Source organism: Dasypus novemcinctus, chromosome 1 (genome assembly GCF_030445035.2).
Source record: "Dasypus novemcinctus isolate mDasNov1 chromosome 1, mDasNov1.1.hap2, whole genome shotgun sequence".
NCBI classification, from domain to species: Eukaryota; Metazoa; Chordata; class Mammalia; order Cingulata; family Dasypodidae; genus Dasypus; species Dasypus novemcinctus.
Window position 1 is genome coordinate 120,995,930 of NC_080673.1, and position 22,749 is coordinate 121,018,678.

The 22,749-nt window shown below is 39.8% G+C and overlaps 1 protein-coding gene across 1 annotated transcript in view; it reads left to right on the forward strand.

Annotated features, from left to right (window-relative positions):
• Window positions 1-4,333: 4,333 nt before the first annotated feature.
• LOC101443186 (placenta-specific gene 8 protein) overlaps window positions 4,334-22,749 on the forward strand; it is a 48,987-nt gene continuing 30,571 nt past the window's right edge. The window contains exon 1 of the mRNA XM_004472674.5: window positions 4,334-4,442. The gene's annotated coding sequence lies outside the window, so the exon portion shown is untranslated. The remainder of the gene's footprint in view (window positions 4,443-22,749) is intronic.

The window sequence follows — 22,749 nt, forward strand, 5'->3', positions numbered from 1 at the left end:
GTATTTCTTTGCCTGCCATTTTGTTTCCAGTCTTTCATTATCCTTTGTTTCAACTACAAATCAATATTTTCAATAAACTACTATAATATCTCGGCATTAATGTTTTTCTAACACTTCACAGTTTAGCTTTCTAACACTGACCTCGCTATTTTCTCCCTAAAACACTTTTCCCCTCTTTTTCCATTTCAATTGTGGTGGAAAGCTCATTTCTAGCCAACCTTGTTCTGGGCCTCCCCTCTTCAGCCCAAGACTTCTGGATGATAGTTACTCATCCCTACTTCAGGAACTGTGCCTGTGACATGGTAAGCAACATGCATGTTAGCTATTATTATTTTCCCCTGCTCCAGGGTCTGGGACAAGCCTGGAGCTGTTGGCAGCCCATGTGCCACATAGGGTACATAGCATCTGAGAAGGAATGAGGTCAGCATGATGGCAAGCAGAGCCAAAAGGAGAGACGTGGGACCTGAACACAGAGGAGCCCCTGGAACAAGTTGGTTCTAAGATTGGTTGCAGCAAGGATTTTTCAGTTACATGAGCCAATACATCCCATAGCAATTTGGTATGATTTATGAATTCCAAAAAGAGATATGGATTATGCTTGTAAACAGGTCTGTTCCTCTGGGTATGATCCCCTTTGATTGTATTAGATTCAACTGAGATGTCCTTGGTTAAATTATGTTAAGACTAGGGCTTTGATTCAACCATGGCAGTAGGGTATAAGTCACGGTTGAGTCCCTGCCCTCTTGGTGAACTATATAAATGGACACTCACACACACACACACACACACACACACACACACACAGGAATACATGGAAGAGGAGAGAACATGGTCATTTCAGTCCTGCCATGTGACAGAAAGGAGAAGGCTCAAACAGCTAAAGTCCCTGGAAGAGAAACAAGCTCTATGCCAGCCTACAGCTGAGACTGGAAGAAGCTGGACCCATGGAGCCTTAAGGGGAAGAAGGAAGGAAAAACCAGGTAGATATCACCTGCCATCTTGCTTCAATATGTGGCAACAGACTTTGGTGAGGAACTACAATTGAGTTAGGCTCTTTAGGGTGTTGTAACTGTAAGTTTCTACCCCAAATAAATACCCTTAATAAAAGCCAACAGATTCCTGATACTTTGCATCATCACCCCTACGGCTGACTAATACACATCGCTTTTTTTTTTTTTTTTTTTTTGCTTCAGCCAACTTTAGTTAATTATTCTGTGGAGAGCATTAGAAAGAGTCCTAACTGATACAACTGTCAACCAAAGTTTCCCAGGCTGGAAATTTGGGGACCATCTCCAATTCTTCCCTCTCCCTTTCTGCCCACATCCTTTTTTAACAAGTCTGCACATTCCAGTTCCTTAATTTCTTTTTACTCTGATTTCATTCTCCCCTATCTCGGGGGGTGGGGGAATGAAATCAGTATGTGCTGAGTACTCATCAGGTGCTATGTAGACCATGCTAGGGCCACGATGAATGGCTAGCCTCAGGAGCAACACCTCCAGGGCCCTGTTTCTGTCAGTATCTCTTATGACACGGGTCCACGTGCCTAAGTAGCCCTTTCTGAAAATGGCAATGACCTTAAAACAGTCCAGACAATATCAAGAGTCAACACACACCCATCCTGGCAGTTTTCTTGGGGAATCAGTCATTAACCACCAACCTCTTCTCAATCCCACACCTTGCTGAGCCTGTTGGAAAAGAATGACACAAACTTGTTGTTGCCATGCCACACCCTTTAATGGTTAAAAAAAAAAAGACAAACAAATGGCCTGATGATTATCCCAACACAAATTTACACAGGCACACACACTCACTCCAGTCTGCCCATCTGTCTCCTTCAAAATATAGCTCTCTGGGGAGTCCTTCCGGAAGAGTACCATAGAACTATCCCTGCCATCACTTGTGCACTTCTCTCATTGTCCTTTAGAATACTTTCAGCTTGTCCTTGGGGAAGTGGGTGTCCCCTTTCAGTTCCTCAAAACTTTTGACCTCATGTCTGGGACTTTGCCACTCTCAATGCTTTCCACACCACCAGCACCTACTCTTTGATCTCTGCTTATACCATCTCTTCAGGGAGGCCTTTCCTGCCCACCCTGAATAAGGGCTAAGGTAGACCCCTTCTCCATCCCACCCCCTTATTCCAAATCTCAGTCCCTTGATAGTTTGTGTCAGAGACCTTAGAACAACAAGTGACTGTTTTAGTCATTTGTAGGTTTACTTGGTTTTTGTTTAGTCTTTTTCTTTAGTCTTTTTCCTCCATGAAAATGAAATAGAATAGGTATCTTGAGAGCAGGAACCATGCTTGTTACCATTCCATCCTAGCTGGATGCAATATATATTTGCTGAAGGCATGAAAAAAAGAATCAGCAACTAGAATGTGAGACCTGCAGGGCTGATTTTACCCCAGTCACAGATGACTTTTAAGCTGTTTGATTGGAGTAAATGGATAAAAAGGGTAAAATCCCCCAAACCTGGTACCTTCACCATTTGCCAGAATTCAAGTGATGCCTGAACGACTCTACATTTTTTTTCCTATTCTTGTTGTGACTATCTTAGGTCACAACTCTAAAGATATTTTACGTCATCCCACGGGATGCTTGATTTCTTCTCAGGCCTTTGTATGGCTTGGCCCCAATACCAAAGTCATGCCGAGGACAAAACCCCGTGCCTATCCTTCAAAGGGCTCGGCATGTAGCTGGAGAGGGAAGCAGGTCAATATCCTAGTGTAGAGGACAGGGTTACACAGGGGACAGAAGGACCTCAAAAATAGAGCCCTGTCCTGAGGAGCAGCAGGGATGACAGGGGAGAAGGGAACACCTCACCACAGTCCTGTGACACTGATGTTGTTCCCACCAGTTTTTGAGAATCATTGGAAAGCATGAACTTTTGTGTCACATAGGCCTGCATTCAAATTTTACCCTCACAAATTATCAGCTGTAGGGCCCTTGAGTAAGTTATTTAACTTCTCTGGGCTCAGTTTCCTCTTATCTACCTACCTACCTACCTACCAACCATCGTTCTCAAGAGATGTTTGCCAAAATGAAATGATTTTTGTGCCTGGCACATAGTAGGCACTAAGTAAATTACAACCCTTTTTATTTGCCCAAGATGAATGCAGTAAGCAGCACAGAACTTGATGGCATCTTGCTTTGTAAGATCCTCGGATATTTTCCAGACAGGTTGGATGGTTCGCCTTTCCTCCCAGGTTGTGAGCTCTTCCAGGACAGGGATTCCGTTTCCCACCATATACATAATGTTTGTGATCTACACACTAGTCACCTGAAATAGATAGCATTTATTACGCCGATTTTGAGTTTTTTCATTTGACACTATGTGAGACTATTAATAGATGCAAACAAAGGCCACTCTGAAATAAAACAGTGCTGAGGTATCCACTTTCCACTTATCTTCCACCTGTGGAACAACTCCCTCTATACACATGTTGCAGGGAGAACATTTTGCAATGTGAGTCATTAGAGTATTATGTTCAAACATCATGAAAGAAAGCACAACTCATTAGCGTCACAATTGATAAGGAATGAATGATATTTTAACCCGTGCTAAACTAACACCTTTTTAGTCAGCAATCCCAAAACAACTGGATTTCTCTACAAGATTGTGTATCTACCCACATATGTCATGATTCAAGCGACGCATTCCCTCCCACCCTTCCACCCAATGCCTAAGAACAGCCAATTGTGCCTTATGATTTTCTGTTAAATCCCTCCTCTCCCCTTCCATCCCTGCTCAGGCCCTTTGAATCTTTCACTCTCTATGAAATTGCCCCTGCAGTGGTCTCCAGGCTTGCCCTTCTGGAATCTGCAGCCACCAGACTGATGGCTCCAAAACGCCACTGGCCACATTCTCATTCTGCCCCCAACCCTTCAACATCTCCCCTTGTCAATACATGATACAGCTCTTAGCTTGGAACACAAGCCTCAGTAACTGGCAAGAAGGAGAGTTGCCCATTTCTCTAACATTTTTGAGACCCAAGACTAATTGTCCAATTCTTACTCTTAAATATGTTTCAAGACCCTTCAAGGATTTGGGAAATAAATGAAATATAGGAATCCTAAAATAAATAAACAAACCCTGGACTTTCATATAGTGAGGGATAGTGCATAACCATAAGTACATTGTGCCAAGGGAGCAACACTATCAGGAGAATGTCACATAAATAAATGAAATGAGAGAAAATCTACTGTCCACTTCCCTAAATGGAAAACCATTGACCCAGGGGGGTAAAAACAGCCAATGCAAAATTCTTTTCTTCCAGTCCCACCTCCTAACTTTCCCCACCCCCGTAGCCCCACCCTTGCTGATTACAGCCCTAAGCAGCCTATTTAAATTGCTGGAGCCTGCAGTAGTTCTGAGTTCCTGCCCCTCCACGGGAAGCTTCCCTGGCTGCTCCAGGAGTGAGGCCCTCCGTGGTTAACGTGAGTACGGTAAGTCTTTTGCAATGCAAAATGCTTTCCCATGCTGCAAACCTTTTGTCTTTCTCTCCCCTCTTTCAAAAGAAAAAAAAAATTTTTTTTAAATATGCTATAGAGCCAGTAAATCTTACCATGAAACCAACACGAGCCAAGGAAGAATTGAATGGTAGATTTTAATTTGCCCAGGCGAATCTTTTAAAAACACGCATGTCTGTATCATGAGACTTGTCTTTTAAATTTGCCAGTTGTGATTCTTAAGAGCATGTGCATGTTGTGACTTTTTCCTAAAAATGTGCTTCCAGATTTTTTCCCTAAGAGACACACATTTTTACTAATCGTTGAAGGAATCCTTGTGTCACCATTGAAGTTTGGTGTGCTTATTCTAAACTCCTTCTAGAAAATTTCTGTTTATTATTGGTTTCAAGACTTGTTATTGGTTTTTGTTTTGCTGGTAGTGGGGCATAATTTCTGTTTTAAGCACTTCTGGGTAGTTAACTGTTCCCAGTTTATTATTATTTTACTGTCAGAAGATAATTCTCAGTATCTCTGTTTCTATATGATAAAAATATTTGAAATAATTATGACTGGCCATTTGATTTATAGTCTTGCTATCATTGGTACTATTCTCAAAGCAGCTTAAAGTAATTTACATTGATGAGGGAATGATTAGCCTTTCTTACTTGATGATTTACAGAAAGGCAAAAATAGAAACTCTTTCCCCCACTTACCTCCAAAATCCCTAATACAAACACATCTCCTAAAGATGGTTGATGGAGGTGGGGGCAGGTCTGAATGTCTAGTTCTCTAGAGACTCCAAAATTGTGCATGTGTGTGAAAGACTTGCTGTTCCTGTCTCCATGTATTCATTTTTAAACATTTATTGAGCATCTACTTTGTTCCAAACTTGTTAGGATAAAAAAAATGAATGGCCCATGCTTGAGAAGCTCAGACTCAGGTGCGGGAGAAGGACCTGAAAACAGCAGACCTTAAAATACAACCAGACCAGGCAGTTAGTCATCCTTAGAACTTTTAGAGCTGAAAAAAAAAAAAGTACGGCATGCTACCAGTTCACATCTGTCAAGAATTACATTGATTGGTGGGGGCTAAATATCTTCACAAAGTTTTATTTCATTGTCCCATCTTTGGTAGTGCCCAAAGCACGGGTTCAGTTTCCCTCCTGGGAGCTCCAGCTCCGAGTACAATCCTAACCGCTAGAAAAGGTATAAGCAAAACGCAGAGGAAGACCTGAGCAGAGCAGCTCGTCCTGGCCATCTTTCTTCATCTTCCATTTAACTGAGAAATTAGCTCTGAATTATAGTTTGGAAATTCACTTACATTTTCTTGGGGGAGTGAAAATGGCAACAAATGTTTGTGTGTTTAGAGCCTGACCCTTTTAGAACATTAGCTGAAGAATATTCTTAAAGAATGTTCTTGAAGAATATATCTGTAGGTTTTTAGGAAAAAGAAATCTTTTATAATCAAGTGTTTGCACACGCTGCTGCCCTTTTCCGAATTAATCCTCTGTTGTCATTTATGTCTTTCCTGGGTTTATATGAACACTGCAGGGTGACTTTATTTTAGCTGAAGTTTTGAGACCCATTTACACCAGAGAACGCAATGAAATGTTGTTGTTGTTAAGCTACCTATAAAGTATTGGATGGGACTTGCTCAAGTCATAGATTGCAGTGACCCCCTAAATTCAATGTTCTGTGAGGTTTTACCGTCTCTTTTATAGCTAAGGACTTGCACTATCTTTAACCTCTTTACTTCCATTGCCAGTATAAGAAGTTGGCATTTTTGGGAGGACCCTTTTTTTTTTTCCGTGATGAAACAAAATTTAAAATCATTTAACCAAGCTGATTGTTAACCAAAAAAGTTTAAATATACATATATATCAACCAAATCCCTTTGAGGTATCTTGGGCCATCACATATATAGCCCTTGGCTGGGCTAACTCACCAGGTAAGTAACCTTTTCCTGCCCACAAAACTCCAAGGGTGGATAATTGCAATTCAAATTGGGTTGCAGCAAGATTTAAAAGTGCAGTACCAAAAATAAAAAAACAAAGTAGAGCGCTGAACTTCATAGGTCTTCTGGTTCTTTGAGCCAAGGGTGTTAAATCTGAGAGATCTAATGGGCTGCTACTCTGTTAATGTGACCATACCCTATATGTTAAACAGGAACTAGAGTCAAGCCCTCTATCGGTCCAGGAGCTGGTGGTACCTCTTCTTTGTTTTTCCTTTCTTCTCCAGCACCTATTGGAGACAGATAGTTCCAAGAAAGATGTGAAGAGAGAAATAGATAAAATAAAGGCAAGGCATGAATTTAGAGAAATAAATAGTTGTATATGTAAGGCATGTGATTTTAGCAGAGGACTTTCAGGTTGTCTGCATATGAATTGCGACCTTTAAAGTAACCCAAAGTCTAATTTCACTCAAGAAATAGTATTTCAGCCTTTGATTCTGCAGACAGAAATAAACTGTGGCGTGAGCTATATGGACTCAAATTAGACTTTAATATGCTTACATGGATTCTGCCCTTTGATAATAACTCGAGATGTGGCAAGGGTCTCAAGTAATCAGATTATAATTCTGAGTCATAGCATAATGATTAGATACCACTTCTAAAAGAACAGAATGTTTATAGCCCAGGTGTAGCAAAAAGAAAGAAAAGCAGCCTTCCCTACACTACGGGAAACGTGGTTTTATTTCCACGATTGGGCATATCCTCAATAAAAAGTGGCCTTGTTAACCAATTATGTTTTAAATGGAAGGACATACATCTAAAATATCAATATTGATTAGCTTTGTATGATGCAATTGGTAGTGGCTTCTTTCCTTTGATTTGTGATTTTTAAATTTTCTGCATTGAGAACATAGTTTCATTTTCAAAAAATAAATTACACATTTGCAGTGAAAATGTAGGTGGTAGGGGAAATTTGAAATTAGAGGAGAAACGTGTTATTGTGTGAAAGGCTTGATAGACTACTTCAACGCCCAAAGCATCAGTTCACATAGACTTCCCTTACAGAGTGATTCTCAACCATCACTGCTTATTGGAATAACCTGAAAAGCATTAAAAACACTAGTTCCAGGGTCTCTCATTCCTCCACCCACACCAAATGAATCAGAGTTCTTGATGATAGGGCCAAATTGTTGGGTTTTTTTTTTTTTAAAAGATCAACTCATTATGTTATCTATATTTCCATATTGCAATTCTTCTGTCAGTACAGCTTTGACCAGGAAGTTACATTACTTAAAATTAGACTCCGTGGATGTTCTACTGCCACCTTTTATTGTCTCAGTGGGTGGATTTTGGTAACACCTGAAATACAGCTTTTCCAGGCTCTATCTTTGAGAACTTTGAGGCTCTAATCATCATTACGGTCGCTTGCTGATGCAGAGTCAAAACTGCTTTTTCTAAGGCCAGCGTGGACTTTCCTGCAGGTGCGCCTTTGGCTCACCTCCAAGCTGTGCAAGGGTGGCCCTCTACTCAGCTGTGGGTCATGGCTGCACTCCGTGTTAGTCTGCCAAAGGGGTGCCGACACAAAGTACCAGAACTCTGTTGGCTTTTATGATGGGGATTTATTTGGGGGTAAAAGCTTACAGTTGCAAGGCCACATCAAGGTACCAGCAGAGATGCTTCCTCACCGAAGTCAGCCACTGTTGATCCCTGAGCATTGCCACACGGTGAAGCAAGACGGACGCAGATCTCTGAGGTTTCAGCTCGGCCCCTAGGCTTCCTCTCTCACGCTCAGCGGCTCTGCTTTCTTCCCGATTTTAGCTGCAGGCTGGCCTTGGGCTTGTCTTATAAGGCTCCATCTCTCTCCTGGCCTAGGGCTTCTTTCTTTCAGGCCTTCTATACCAGTCCTCTCAGTTGTTCTGCTCTCTTCCTGATTTCAGCTGTCAGCTGTTCGACAAAACAGCTCATCTCTCGCCAGGACCTTAGCTGTTTGAGCCTTCTTTCTGTCATGTGCCAGGATCAAAAATGATGGCTTTCTCTCTTCCAGTGTGTGTGTGTGTGTGTGTTTATATCAGACCCAGCAAAGGGACAGGGACTCAATCTGAGTCACCCTTACTGACAAAGTTGAATCAAAAAACCCTAAAAGCAGCCTTACCAAGTAATCTCATCAAAGGTCCGGCAACTGAATTTAATGCAATCAAAGGGTATCACCCAGAGGAATCGATTAGTTTACAAATATAATCTTTCTCTTTTGGAGATTCATAAGTAATCTCAAACTGCCACACACGCCTTCATTTTTATAATAATATATTTGCCTTATGTGGCTTTCCTTCTGTGTGTCAATTCTCATATATAAGCAGTCCTAATTGGGAACCTGAGCAAAGGGTCTTGCCAAAGAGTTAGAGTTATAATTAGTCTCACTCCTGTTGCAGTTCTTATCAAGCCTCAGGCAGAGTGGCTATAGTTCAGTAGTTGAGCACCTGCCTTGCATGTAGGAGGTCCTGGGTTCAATCCTCAGTACCTCCTTAAAAAAACAACAAAACACCCTTAGCTGATGAAACACTATTCATGGAAGAATGTCAAAGAATATGCACCCACATGTTCCTCTAAACCAGGGGTTCTTAACCTTTTTATTCCACAGACCCCTTTTTATTCCACTGACCACAGCTGGTCAGGTGAAAACCACGGACCCCTTACTAAGTCTGCACTATACTGTGTATTAGTTAATAAATATGTCACCCCTGCACCAACGCATCCCCACAAGAATGTTTTTTTTGAATTTCAATTCAAGTTCATGGACCCCTTATTAAGAAACCCTGCTCTAAACACTATAAAGAATCTGAGTTTTCATCTTGAATCATCCCAGATCATCAGTGCACTGCGTACTGGGATGGGGTCATTTTAGTTTCTCACAGATTTATACTTGAACATATGCTTATTAAGAAATGCCTGCAGGAAAGTCACTGTTCTATTTATCGTAGAGATGCTCTTAAAGGCTTTCACTACTCTGTGTCATACATCATCTCCTTTTGGAGGGCCTAGCTGAGAAATTTCTCTAGGTTTCAGTCTGTTTATTTTATGGACATGGGTAATGTTCCCTCTTTGCTCTGCTTGGTAGGAAACTAAGAGTCTAATTTGCAACCCATGTCCAGCACTCTGAACCTTAAAGCATGCACTAAACTTGCTCCAGGCTTTATTTTCCCTGTGCCCAATTTCATCATTTTTTAATTTGATGTATTATTGCAGGTGTAAGTTTGTATTCAAATCTTTTTAAGAGCAAGATGAGGGTATTATGAATCACACTTGCTCAGCCTTGACACTATTGGGTTAAAGAATTCTTTCCTGGGATGAGGTAGGGGCTATCCTGTGTATTGTAGGATGTTTAGCACCGTCCCTGGTCTCTATCCACTAGATGCCAGCAGCACTGCTCCCCCAACCCCTGTGCCACCAGTTGTGACAACCAAACAAACACGTGTACTTGGGAGGCAAAATCACCCCTTCCCAGGTGAATTGAGAACCGCCAGTGTAGATGTATAAACAGGTTTTGGCAGGTAAGTATTTTCTAGGCTCAGGGCAAGCCTCTCTCTTTGGGAGACACAAAGATGACTGAAGTCCAGTTACCTGTCTGCAGACCCTCAGAAAGCCTACAAACAAGTTAACAAGGAAAGAAACAGAGAAGTTCTTAGAATGCATGTATCTACATGAAGTGGAATTCTGACCTTATCATCCATTAATATTGGGAGAGTTACGTCACTTCCATGAGCTTCAGTTTGCTCATTTAGGAAAGTATTTCTGTGAACTCACTTAGCACTGTGCATGGCATACAGTAGATAATATTTTTCAGTATCTATCCTCCTTTCCTTTGTTTGCCTTTCTAAACAGACAGAAATTGAGACTCCTTAAAGAAGTTTAGAGTTTATTTTTAAATTTTAATTCTTATTTGACATATTTTATTATAAGCTGATCTTGCCAAAATTAATTTCTCAACTAATGAAATGACCTTTTATCTAGAAAGGGTCCTAGAAATTATTTTTATGTGTTCTCATTTTTTCCACTTTTTAAAAAGATATGTTTTGTTTATCTATACCATTGTTACCAGTTTCTAGGTTTCTAGGTACTTGGTTTATGTCACAGAAAAGAAGTTAAGGACATACCATTGAGAAGGCAAGGGAGTAAAGAGTTTTTTAAAAAACAAGAAAATGAGAAAAGTGCACAGTCCATGAAGAGGCCTGGACGACAGGCCTACCTACTACTAAGTCACCTTGGGAAGAAGGCAGTAAAGATATTACCGTTATAATTTAGAAAAAAGGCAAATGTAGCCAGGGTCATTGCTATGATGATAGCACAGTGCCTGAACTACAAACCCAGTAGGCTCTCCGCCATATCATGGAAGAAGCCAGCAAGTTCACAGGAGAGGTGAATCCAACATGGCGGACCAGGGATAGCTTCGTAGAGGAGGTGGCATTTGAAATGAGATAGGTTCAGGGTTCAGGGGAGACAGAAGACATGTTCAGGGGAGACAGGAGACATGAACTCACAGCAGGAATCGTGCAGAGGGAATGCTTGCAGACTGGTGAGGAATCTGGCCTGTGAGAAAGTGGTTCCTGGAAGAATTGGGTGGAGCCATATTGGGAAGAGCTTCAGATGGCAGATCTAAAGAGTTTGGATATAAAAAACACAGTTGAATCTTCCCCTAGAACTACGTATGCCTGACACTGGTTTAACAAGTTCTAGAAAAACTTAGAGAAGAAATAATAAATTAGGTCAGCAGAGAGATTAGTAATGGTAGAATGAATGACAGTGGAGGCATCGAAGGACCCAATTTATCATCCACTCTATCTGCACCACCCACCCTGTGGTAGTGAGCCAAGTTCCCTTTACTTTCTTGATGAAAGGATGATAAACTGGACTCTGTTGAGAATACAAATACTCTTGAGTGGGTTTCTTTGGAAATTATTGGGTCTGAGCACCTTTTTAAATTTTTTTTAAGAGCATTTTCTTTTTTTTTTTTCCTGGTCAAATTGCACTTTTTTTTTTTTTTTAAGATACTTAGATTATACAAAGGTCACATAAAAAATATAGGGAATTCCCATATGCCACACTCTCCACACCTCCCACATTTCCCCACATTCACATCATCCTTCATTAGTAAGGTACATTCACTGCTATTGAATATGGCTTGGAGCCATGACACTAAGCATGGATTAAAGTTTACATTGTTGTTTACACTCTTTCCCACCCTGTAGGTTATGGCAAGATATATAATGGTCTGTATCTGTCGTTGCAATGTCATTCAGGACAATTCCTAAGTCCCTAAAATGCCCCTATATTATACCTGTTTTTCCTTCTCCCTGCCTTCAGAACCTCCAGTGGCCACTGCCTCCACATCAATGATATAATTTCTTCCATTGCTGGAATCACAATAAGTCTATAGTAGAATACCAGTTAGTCCACTCTTGTGCATAGTTTGTTTCCCAATCCTAAGGGTTCTGTAATGTTGATGTCTACTCACCGATGGATGGGACTTTCTTGCTTGTAGTTAATAGACTCTCTCAGTTCATTGATACGGTAGTTGTCCATCATCACCTCCTTGTATGGGTGAGTCCAATGAACTGGAGAATAGGTGTTGCAACTCTGTTGAGGCTCAGGGCCCACCTGGCACATGGACAGCCCAAAGATTTAAGTCTCTTAGACATATACCTGTCAACTCTAGTAGTAACTATTAGTTCAAATAGAAGGGGCAGCAGAGTCATATGTAGGGAAACCACAACTGAGTCCAACTCTGTCACACTGGGGAGCATAAACTCCAAAGTAAGACTCACTGGCAAGACACCAAACTCCTGAGGTATGTGCCCTGAGTATAGTGTCTGGATGTCTCCAGAGCCCTTAGAAGCCCCGCTATTTGGGGTAGTATATACTTTGGTAGTCAATGAGATTCTGCTGAGACATGTATAAGCATAAACCCTGGAATGACCTCCAGACTCACTTTGAATTCTCTTAGCCATATAAACTCATTTTTCTTTACCTTTTCCCCCTTCTGGTCAGGGTTTTATCCAGCTGAATTGTTAGTTGGTACTTGGTATTAATCTCTTGGTGCCAGGGAGGTTGAGCATCATTTTTAACATGAAGAAAAATGCTTTGGAGTGTCCTTTTGGTTTAAAGAAATTATATAGCTTAAATTAGGACATGCCATACCTACAGCAATACATAATCATTTTTAAATTTCCATATACCTGAGGGTTTTATTTGTTTAGGCTGATGTGCCAGAAACAATATATTTGGTATATTAGGCAGAATCCTATTGTAACACAGAGACTTTGCAAAGTTCTGTCTGAGTCCAGAGGTGCTGGGGGGTGGGGGGTGGGGGGACAGCAAATGGCTCCAGAATGCAGACTCAGGCTCAAACTCAGACCCAGGACAAAAAGGACAGGCTTGTGTGTGTGTGGGGGGGTGGGGGGGGGTGTCACTGGGTGCTGGGGAAACTGGAGGAGGGTGCTGCCCTGAGAGGTACTGGATCAGAATGGATCTCAGGGGAATGAGGCGGCCGGTAGGAGTGGGGGTCTGAAAACCAGATACTGTTACATGATTAAACTTCTTTCTTCACTCTTGACCCGTAAAAGAATGTTTCCCCGATTTGGGGCTAGCGCAAGTAACAAAAAAGGTAGGGCTTTCTCAGTGACATGATTTTACTTCCTTATTCCAGAAACTGAATGCAGGGCACTGGTGAGAAACCAATGGGTTGCTATGATCCATGGGATTATTTCTAGGAGGCTAAAAGCCAGAGAATGTGGACAGAGAAGAAAGGAGGGATGGAAATAGCGGGGTGGGGCACAAGAGCTCTAGGATGTACCAGGAGAGCTCTATTCATCTGTTTCCCCTTCTCCTGTTAGGACTGCTCCCGCAGGTTAAGAGGAGCCATGGCCTGGGGCATGCCATGAGTACGCCTGTTGAGGAGAAAACTCCTTCCACAAGGCAGGGAACCTAGAACAAAATATCTAGAAGACGGAGGTCAGCTTCTGCTAGACCTGGCTTTGGACTGGCCTATTTGCTTAACTTCTTTGAGTATCACGTTTCAAAATCAGAGGAAAAAAAGAGATTGCTATGAGGCTAGAATCTGATAGTATACCCAAAACTGCTTAATATAGAAATTGGCTGAAGAAGCTGTTTTGCTTCCTTAATCTATGAATAAACTATTGTATGTCCACAGAGGAAATGTTCTTTTAAGAATTTAAGATACAAATCAGATAAATCATTGCCATTACCAATAGAAATCCCTGGGAAAGTAAAGACTCAGTGCCCTTCGGCCTTTGACTTTTATGGAAGGAGTGTCTTGTACAGCTGTCAACGGTGTCTCATGAAGAAATGAAAAAGCATGCAGACCGGGGTTCAGGGGATCAGAGCAAATGCTACTGACAAGTTTATTGTACAGAGTCATAGTATTTGTACAATTTCAAACAATGTTCTATTTAGCAAAAAGGCCCTTGCAAAGCTATTATTAAACACTACGCACATTGACCTTAACATGTACCCATAAAATGAGAAACAAGAAGCCACTGTCTCCTTTCACTGACTTCTTTCCGAGCCATTTATTTCCATGCCAAATGGCGCATATTTCTATTTAAAGCAGTCATGTCAGGTATCCCAGCATACTTTATGCTGGCTAATACTCCAACATACAACCTTAGAGAGCCCCACTGTTTATTTTTTTTTACTTTCTTTTTATTATTAAAGAAGTTGTAGGTTTTGAGAAGAGCCATGCATTCAGAACAGAGTTCCCAGGGAAATACCACCATATAATTAATACCTTGCATTAGTGTGGTATATTTTTTACAATTCATGAGAGACCATTTTTATATCTACCCAGGAGAACAATCCACATGTACTTGAGAAGAATTTATATCTTGCTGTTTTGGGGTGCAATGTTCTGTATGTGTCAGTTAGGTCTAGTTCATTTATTATTAAAGATCTGTTTCCTTATCGAGCCTTTATCTATTGATAGGAGTGGTGTATTGAAGTCTCCAACTATTATTATAGAGGTGTCTTTTTCTCCCTTCAGTTTTGCCATTGTTGACCTCATGTATTTTGGGGCTTCCCAGTTAGATAAGTGAATATTTATGATTGTTATTTCTTCTTGGTGGATTGACCCTTTGATTAGTTTATAGTTTCCTTCTTTGTCTTTTGTAGAAGTTTTTTTTAACTTAAAGTCTATTTTGTCTGATATTATAGCTAACATAGCTCTTTTTTTAGTTACTGTGTCCGTGGAATATCTTTTTTTCAATCCTTTCACTTTCAGTCTATTTGTGTCTTTGGATTCAAGGTGAGTCTCATAAACAACATACAGTTAGATCATGCTTTTTATCCATTCTGTCAATCTGTGTCTTTTGATTGGGGAGTTTAATCCATTAACATTTGGCGTTATAACTGTAAAGGCAGTACTTACTTCAGCCATTTTGTCCTTTGGTTTTTTGTATGTCATACTATTTGTTCGTTTCTCTTTTTTTCCTTTATTGCAACCTCCTCTTCTGTATCACTGAATTTTTGTGATGTTTCTGACTGATCCTTCTCATGCTGGTTTCTTTATATATTTAAAATACTTTCTTTGTGGTTACCCTGGAGTTTGTATTACAACCTACATCAATAAACTACTAATTTAAAAAGATACCAAGAACACCAAGGAATATGGGGAACTAGGCAGACACAGGACTCTCTTCTCTCCCAGAAAAATTGCTAGATGACAGGCAGAAGCATCCTGGGAAAAAATCTTTTAGAGTTTGACATATCAGGGTAAGGCTGGACATCACCCAGAAGTTAAAGGGGCAAAGGAAAAGAATAGCGATGGCAAAACTGTAAGTTAAAAGCTGCAGCTGCAGCTGCAACTGCCTGCATCCTCCCCCACACTGTACACACTTTTGAATTCTCAGGACTTGGGACCAGCAAATGCAGACAAAAGGGGACCCAGGAATCACCTTCCTAGGAAAGGGGAGAAAGAGGAACACAGACTAAGGCTGACTCAGCTTTGGATTCACCAGTTTGGTCTGCTGTGTCCCAGGAGCCCTTGCAGACGGCACGGGGCCACGCCATTATTTGCCTTGGGAGCCAGCAAGGGAATAAAGAGATCCAATCTCTCAATCTGCCTTTCTACTGACTGGGGCTAGATGTTGAGGAACAAAAGGGAGTGGAATTATTTCCTACCTGGGGAAAGGGAGGGGACTGCCAGCAAAGGTTGAAGAACTGCCTCTGAAAAAGTTTGAATTTTGAGGCTCTTAGCTTCCAGGCAGGATCCTCCATCTCATTGCTCTGATCCATGTTGCCGAAAACACACACCAACTAGACTTTGAACTGAGGGGCTTTCAAATAGCGCCATCTGCTTGCAGAACAAGGAAGTACATATAAGGAAATTAAAAGTAAATAAGAGAGGCTTTTTCCAGCCTTTCCACCCTCCCTCCTCAAGGCTCTTAGAAGCAGGTCTGCAACCTATTACTGGGCCCAGGGCCCAGATTCAAACAACTAACTGGGGCAATCCTAAACACCCAAAACAGGTTAAACCAAGAATCAAAGAACAACAGTAACACACAGCCTCCTTCCATTAAATCCCTATGAAAGAGAGAAAATTTGAGCATCTGACTAAACTCACCATCCTAATCAGATGCCTAGACATCAGCAAAAAATTACAAGCCAGATTAAGAAAATGGAAGAAATGGCCCAAGAAAAGGAATATATTAAAGCCCCAGAAGAGATAACCAGATTTGAAACAACTAATCAATGAGACACAAACAAATTTCCAAAATCAAATTAATGAATTTAAAGACAATATGGCTAAAGAGATAAAAGACATTAAGAAGACACAGAGAGAGCACAAAAAAAGAATTTGAAAATCTGAATAGAAAAATAACAGAGCTAATGGTAATGAAGACATGATAGATAAAATAAAAAATGTATTAGAGACATACAACAGCAGACTCAAAATGAGAGAAGAAAGAATAAGTGATACTGAAGCCAGAACAGCTGAAATCGGAGAGATAAAAGAACAAAGAGAAAAAAGAATGGAAAAAATTGAGCAATGGTTCAGAGAGTTGAATGATAACACAGAATGTAACAACATATGTTTCATGAGCATTCCAGAAGGAGAAGAGAAGGGAAAAGGGGCAGGAGGAATATTTGAGGAAATAAATGAACTCTCATGAAATAAATGAACTTACATCTCCAAGAAGCAGTGTACCCTAATCAGAATAAATGCAAATAGACCTACTCCAAGACCCATATTACTCGGAATGTCAAATGTCAAAAAGAAAGAGCAAATGCTCAGAGCAACAAGGAAGAAGAAAACCATCCCATAGGAGAGACACCCATTAAGACTTAGTATAGATTCCTCATCAGAAACCATGGAAGTGAGAAGACAGTGATATGATATAATTAGGATCCTGAAAGAGAAAAACTACCAGCCCAAAATTCTTAATCCAGAAAAATACTCCTTCAAATACAAAGGTGAGTTTAAAATATTTACAAACAAACAGAAACTAAGAGAGTTCATAAGAAAGAATCCACCTTTGCAGGAAATATTCCAGGAGTCATATAACCTGAAAGAAAAAGACAGGAGAGAGAGGTTTGGAGGAGAGTATAGAAGACAAGAATAGCAGAAAGTATAACCAAAAGAGAAAAAGACAAAAATAAAAAGAATATGAAAACCAAAGAATAAAATGGTGGAAGTAAATAATACATTTACAGTAATATCATAGAATGTGAATGGACTGAACTCCCCAACCAAAAGACGTAGGCTGACAGAAAGGATAAAACACGTGAGCCTAGACCATAAAACTACTGGAAGAAAATATAGGCAAATATCTTAAAGAACTTGTGGTAGGTGGTGGTTTCTTGGACCTTACACCCAAAGCACAGGCAACCAAAGAAAAAGTATATAAATGGATCTCCTCAAAATTAAGCATTCTTGCACCTCAAGGAATTTTGGCAAAAGGGTGAAAAGGCAGCCAACCTAAAGGGAAAAATATTCAGGAATCACATGTCTGATAAAGATTTAATATCCATGATATAAAAAAAGATGTTACAACTCAATAATAAAAAGACAAATGACCCAAATAAAAAATGGGCAAAAGACTTGGATATTTGTCCAAAGGAGAAATACAAATGGCAAAAACGCATGAAAAAATGTTCAACGTCACTAATGATTAGGGAAATATAAATCAAAACTAAAGTGAGATATCATTTCACACCTATGAGAATGGATGCTTAAAAAGACAGAGAACTATAAGTGTTAGAGAGAATGTGGAGAGATAGGAAAGCTTATTCGTTATTACTGGGAATGAAGAATGGTATAGCCACTGTGGAGGTTAGGCAGTTCCTAAAGAAGTTGAATATAAATTTGTCATGTGACCTGGCAATACTACTACTGGGTATATACCCAGAAGAACTGAGAGCAGTGACACACACAGACGTCTGCACACTGATGTTCACAGCAGCATTATTCACAGATGCCAAAAGATGGAAGCAACCAATGTGTCCATCAACCAATGAATTGATAAACTGTGGTGAATACACTTGATGGAATATTATACAGCTGTAAGAAGAAATGAAATTGTGAAGCATATGACAACATAGATGAACCTGGAGGATATTATGTTGCATGAAGTAAACCAGACACAAAAAGACAAATACTTTATAATTGCACAACTATGAGTTAAATATATTGTGTAATCTCATGGAGTAAGTTGAATATTGTCACCAGAAAATAGAATGAGGTTAGAGAATGGAAAGCTGTGGGTTAACTTGTGCAGAATTGGTTAAAAGGATGTGAGTTAATCTTTGGAAATGAATGGAAAAGGTGAGCACAACATAATGTTTGTTATACCTGTTATATGGGTATGACAGTGGTTTAAAGGGAAAGTCTAAGGTCTTATGTATTAATAAAATGAAAGCTAAAAAATGTAACATGGGACTGTATAACATACATGTGAAATATAAATATGGTTAAAATTTCATATATAAAACCATTTTTATTTGAAACTGAAGTAATGTATGTTAATACTACAAGATGTTAATATCAGACAAAAAAAAGCACATTATGCTAAGTGAAAGAAACCAGAGACAGAGTGCTACATATTGTATGATTCTATTTATGTAAAATTTAAATGTAAATCTATTTTTAAAGATGAAATTAGATTAGTGGTTATGTAAGCCTGGGAAGGGATAGAAGGATTGAGAGGTGACTGCTAAGGGTTGTAGAATTTTTCTTTTTGGACTAATGGAATTGTTTTAAACTTTTTTGTGGTGATGAATGCATGACATTGTGATTATACTAAAAACCATTGATTATACATTTTGGATAGATCATATGATATGTGAATTTATCTCAATAAAACTGCTTAAAAATAAAGTGTGAGGTGGCGGGCTTGGCTCAGTGGTTAGGGCATCTGTCTACCACATGGGAGGTCCGCGGTTCAAACCCCGGGCCTCCTTGACCCGTGTGGAGCTGGCCCATGTGCGGTGCTGATGCGCGCAAGGAGTGCCCTGCCACGCAGGGGTGTCTCCCGCATAGGGGAGCCCCACGCGCAAGGAGTGTGCCCCGTATGGAGAGCTGCCCAGCACGAAAGAAAGAGCAGCCTGCCAAGGAATGGTGCCACCCACACAGAGAACTGACCCAACAAGATGACGCAACAAAAAGCAGCACAGGTTCCCGTGCCGCTGACAACAACAGAGGCGGACAAAGAAGACGCAGCAAATAGACACAGAGAACAGACAACCAGGTGGGGGAGGGGAAGGGGAGAGAAATAAATAAATCTTTATTTTTAAAAAGGCATACTTTAGGAAAAAAAAAATAAAGTGTGAGGTGGTATTCCTCTCTCATTCTTTTGGATATGGCTATCCTATTCTGCAAGCACCATTTGTTGAAGAGACCATTCTCTCCCAGTTGAGAGGGCTTGCTGGCCTTGTTGAATATCAGGTGACTGTGTATGTGGGGATCCATGTCAGAACTCTCAATATGGTTCCATTGGTCATTATGTCTATCCTTGTGCTAATACAATGCAGTTTTGACCACTGTTGCCTTGTAGCATGTTTTAAAGTCAGGTAGTATGATTCCTCTAATTTCATTTTTCTTTTTCAATGTATCTTTGGCTATTTGGAGCCCTTTGCCCTTCCAAATAAATTTCATAGTTCACTTTTCCAATTCATGAAAAATTCTGTGGTAATTTTTATAGGGATTGCATTAAATCTGTAAATTAGTTTGGGTAGGATGACATCTTAATAATATTTCATCTTCCTATCCATGAACAGGGAATATTCTTCCATTTGTTTAGGTCTTCCTTGAGTTCCTTTAACTATGTTTTGCCATTTCTGTGTATAAGTCCTTTACATCTTTAGGCACATTTATTCCCATGTATTTGATTCTTTTATTTGCTATTGTAAATGGGATTTTTCCCTTAATTTCCTCCTCAGATTCCTCATTATTGGTGTTCAGAAATGTTACTGACTTTTGCACATTGATCTTATAAACTGCCACTTTACTGATCTCATTTATAAGCTCTAGAAACTGTATTGTATATTTCTCAGGGATTTCTATGTATAGAATCATGTTATTTGTAAATAGTGAAATTTTTAAATTTTTCCTTTCCAATTTAGCTGCCTTTTCTATCTTTTTCTTGCTTAAGTGCTCAAGCAAGTACTTCTAACACAATGTTAAATAAGAGCAGTGAGAGTGGGCATCCTTGTCTTGTTCCTGATCTTAGAGGGAAAGCTTTTAAGATTTCACCATTGAATATGATGTTAGCTGTGGGTGTTTTATATATACCCTTTATCATGTTGAAGAAATTTCCTTCTATTCCCATCCTTTGCAGTGTTTTTATCAGGAAAGGGTATTGTATTTTGTCAAATGCTTTTTCTGCATCTATAGAGTTGATCATGTGATGTTTTTCTTTCAATTTGTTTATGTGGTGTATTACATTGGTTGCTTTTCTTATGTCAAACCACTCTTACATACCAGTGATGAAATCCACTTGGTCATGGTGTATAATTCATTTGATGTGTTGTTGAATGCAATGAGCAAGTATTTTGTTGAGGATTTTAGCATCTAGGTTCATTAAAGAGATTGTTCTATACTTTTCCTTTCTCATGGCATCTTTGTTTGTTTTGGGTATTAGAGTGATGTTGGCATCATAGAATGAGTTAGGCAATGTTACCACCACTTCTATTTTTTGGAAGATTTTAAGCAGGACAGGTGTTAGTTCTTTATGAAATGTTTGGTAGAATTCACCTGTGAAGCCATCTGGACCTGGACTCTTCTTAGTTGGGAGGTTTTTTTTTTATGATTACTTCTTACTTGTGATTGGTTTATTGAGTTCATCAATTTCTTCTTCTGTCAAAGTAGACAATTTGTGTGTTTTAGGAATTTATCCATTTCCTCTAAGTTATCTATCTTTTTGGCATACAATGTTTCAAAGTTTCCTCTTATGATACCCTATTTCTGTGGGGTTAGTGGTGTTATCCCTTTCCTCATTTCTTATTTTATGTATTTGCATCTTTTTTTTTTTTCTTTGTTAGTCTAGCTAAGGATTTGTCAATTTTATTAATCTTCTCAAAGAACCAGCTTTTGGTTTTATTTTATCACATGCTTTCTTTTTTTAAATTTCATTTAGCTCTGCTCTAATCTTTGTTATTTCCTTCTTTCCACTTTTTTTGGGGGTTAGTTTGTGTTCTTTTTCTAATTCCTCCAGGTGTGCAGTTAGGTCTTTGATTTTAGCTCTTTCTTCTTTTTTAATATAGACATTTATCACTATGAATTTCCCTCTCAGTACAGCTTTTGCTGCATCACCTAGGTTTTGATTTGTTATATTGCCATTTTCATTCATTTCAAGGTAGTTACTGATTTCTTTTGCGATTTCCTCCTTGACACACTGTTTGTCTAAGAGTGTGTTGTTTAACTTCAAAGATATAAATATAAGAGCCAAGACCATAAAACTCCTAGAGGATAATGAAGGGAAGCATCTACAGGTTTTGTATTAGGAAATGGTTTCATGAAATTTACACCCAAAGCAATGAAAGAAAAAGTGGATAAATGGACCCTCCTCAAAATTAAAGACATTTGCACCCCAAAGAAGTTTGTCAAGAAAGTGAATGGGCAGCCTACTCAATGGGAGAAAATATTTTAGTAACCATATATCTGATAGGGGCCTAATATCCAGCATATATAAAGAAATCCTATACCTTGAAAATAAAAAGACAAATAACCCATTTTGAAAATGAGTAAGTAATTTGAATAGACATTTCTTCAAAGAAGAAATACAAATGGCTAAAAAGTACACGGAAAGATGCTCAATATCATTAGCTGTTAGGGAAATGCAAATCAAAACTACAATGAGATATCATCTTATACCCATTATACTGCCAGCTATTTAAAAAACCCCTGAGGACTACAAGTGTTGACAAGGATGTGGAGGAATAGGAACATTTATCACTACTGGTGGGAATATAGAATGGTTCCGGCATTGTGGAGGACAGGTTGGCAGTTCCTCAGGAATATAACTGTAGAACTGCTATATGATCCATCAATCCCACTCCTGGGTATACACCCAGAAGAATTGAAAGCAGGGACACAACCAGGTATATGCACACCAATGTTCATAGTGGCATTATTCACTATTGCCAAAGTTGGAAACAACCCAAATGTCCATCAACAGATGAGTGGATAAACAAATTGTGGTACATACATGCAATGGAATATTACTCGGTTTTAAGAAGGAATGCAGTATTAACACATGGGGTAAAATGGATGAATCTTGAAGACCTTATGTGTGAAGCAAGCCAGGCACTGAAGGACAAATATGAATAAATTAAGCAAATTAGGCAGGCTCACAGAGGTATAGTCTGGAAGATAGGTTTACAGGAGACAGAAAGGGAGAAAACGGTTGTGAGTCAATGCCCATATGGGCAAAATCTATGATAAGGTGGAAGGGTGTAGTTGTGCAGTGTATGGGCCTAATAGTGACGCAGTGATGCTATTGGGCTGGGCAGTGCTGGTCTTTAAGGTGAGGAGGGTGGGAGGGGTGAGGAGGGTGGGAGGGGTGGGGAGGGTAGGTTAGACTGTCCATGGAATTGGGGGGTTGGGTTGAGGGAGGGAACAGGTGAACTATGGGGATTTGCAGGTATGTGATTGAAACTACAATCTTGGGAATGTTCTTTTGGCAAATATGGCAGGGGAGGGTTACTGGTTTAAGGTGTTGGATGTGGGGGCATGAGGAATAGGTTGTACCCAGGACAGGTTTCTAGGAGTATGTAGCGTTCATCTTGTCATAGTGTGCTGTATCAGGGGGTGGAGACTCACAGAATGAGCAGGAAGGTATTGGATCCC